Raw genomic sequence first — 2,525 nt, forward strand, 5'->3', positions numbered from 1 at the left:
GCTGGAGATCTCTTCTGAACAGCACGTTGCAAGGCATTCCACATATGATCAATAATGTTCATGCCTGGGGAGTTTGGTGGCCAGCGGAAGTGTTCCTGGAGCCACTCTTTAGTAATCCTGGACGTGTGGGGTGTCGCATTGTCCTGCTGCAATTCCCCGTCGGAATGCACACCTGTCAGAGTCGTATCTATACATATCAGGGGTCCCATATCACTATAACTGCACACAGCTCTGAGCCAGATGCCCTGACCCCAGACCATCATCATTTGCAACTTCAGATGTGTCAAGTGAAAGCTTGCGGATGTCTGTTTTGTACTTGCGATCTTACGCGCTCGTTCGCGTCCCAGTACAAGTTGACACTTCCAGAAAAATTTTTACTAACAGTTTTTGTTTGCCTCCAAGAAGTTAGTGGCGAAATTGGTCGTCGAATGCAACAAGATGTAAACCAGCCACTGGAACAGCATCATAGTGGTACGCAATAGCTACAAAATCTGAAAGGTCGCAAATAATACCTATCATCAACTTTTGGACAAAGGTTTGTGACCTTACATAAAAATGGAGCCGTTTCTGTACAGTATTGACTGTACAGTACAGTACTGACATTGGACTGTTGATGATTGGAAACATGTTGCCTGGTCGGACGAGTCTCGTTTCAAATTGTATCGGGCGGATAGACTTGTACGGGTATGGAGATAACCTTATGAATTCATGTAGCAGCAACCTGAGCAGCAGTTGGCACCGAAGTGGCACAACGAACTGTTACAAATCGGTTACTTCAAGGACAGCTCATTGGAGGGCAGGGTGGAGATCTGATGCGTTTTCTAGTGAAAGTTGGTTCTGTCTCGGTACCAATTATGGCCGTGTGTTGGTAGGAAGTGGGCCAGTTGAGGGCCTGCAACCAACCTGCCTGATGCTCGACACACTGGACCTCCACCTGGAGTTACGGTCTGGGGAGCGACTTCTCAAGACAGCAGGAGCACTCTCGTTGTCCCGCGCACCCTGACTGAAAATCTGTACGTCATTCTAGTGATTCAACCTGTTGTGCTGCCATTCGTGAACAGCATTCCAGGGGATGTGTTCCCACAGGATAACACTCGCCCACATACCTCTGTTGAAACCTGACATCATGTACTACCGAGAGAGTGGTTAGCACACTGGATTCGCATTCGGGAGGGCTACGTTTCAAACCCGCGTCGCGCCATCCTGATTTAGGTTTTCCGTGATTTCCCTAAATCGCTTGAGGCAAACGCGGTGATGTTTCCTGTGAACGGGCACGTCCGATTTCCTTCCCTATTTTTCCCTAATCCAATGGGACCGATGACCCCGCTGTTTGGTGGCTGGCTCTGAGCACTATGGGACTTAACATCTATCGTCATCAGTCAACTCGAACTTAGAACTACTTAAACCTAACTAACCTAAGGACATCACACAACACCCAGTCATCACGAGGCAGAGAAAATCCCTGACCCCGCCGGGAATCGAACCCGGGGACCCGGGCGCGGGAAGCGAGAACGCTACCGCACGACCACGAGCTGCGGACGGCTATTTGGTCCCTTCCACCAAACCAATCAACCAACCAGAACGAACGACATGATCTACTGGGTGTTGACATTTTGCCTTGGCCTGTTCGATCACTAGGTCTTTCTCCAATCGAGCACATCATCCACTACCAGCATTAATAGTCCCTGTATTGACCGACCGAGTTCAACAGACATGGAACTCCCGCAAACTAACATCCGCCAAGTGTTCAACACAATGCATCCACGTTTGCATGCTTGCATTCAACATTCTGACAGTTACACCGCTTATTGATGTATCAGCATTTCACATTTGCAACGGCTTCTCTCGAACTTAAATTAACCCGTGATCTTGTAGCGCTAATCACTTAAATATTATACCTAGGAAAATGTATTCCTGAAATTTCATTATTCTACATTAACTATTTTCTGGTTTTGTGATTTTTTTCAGTCAATGCATAAGATCTGTGATGATAATTTGAAACGCTTATTTATTTTGTAAATAAATGCATCGTATTTCTCGATGTCACAAAAACACTGACGTCAGTGATGTCACATACTTCAGCGACAACCAAAGGAAAAAAATAGCAACATAAAATTGGATTTGTACACGGACTGCAAAAACTCGAACCGGTGCTGTTAGGCACTACACTGCAACCTCACAGTAGAATCAAAACTTTGACTGTCATTTCCTCGGATACTACTAACTATTGGCACCTAATATATAATAAGTATCCATTTACTTTCGCCAAGCAAAGTTTCGACTGTATTGGAGAGCGACCTACTGCCGCCCGTGCTTGTAAGATATAGTTTCCGGAAACAGCTGCCGCGCGTGGTAACTATTGCGTACCACTATAGGTGTTTGTTGTTCTTAACGTAAGTTAGTTTAAGCTAGTTTAAGTAGTGTGAAAGTCAAGGGACCGATGATCTCAGCAGTTTGGTCCCTTAGGAATTCACACACATTTGAACATTTATTATTATTATTATTATTATTATTACTGCTAGCGT

The sequence above is a fragment of the Schistocerca nitens genome, chromosome 5 (assembly GCF_023898315.1).
Source record: "Schistocerca nitens isolate TAMUIC-IGC-003100 chromosome 5, iqSchNite1.1, whole genome shotgun sequence".
Taxonomy (NCBI): Eukaryota; Metazoa; Arthropoda; class Insecta; order Orthoptera; family Acrididae; genus Schistocerca; species Schistocerca nitens.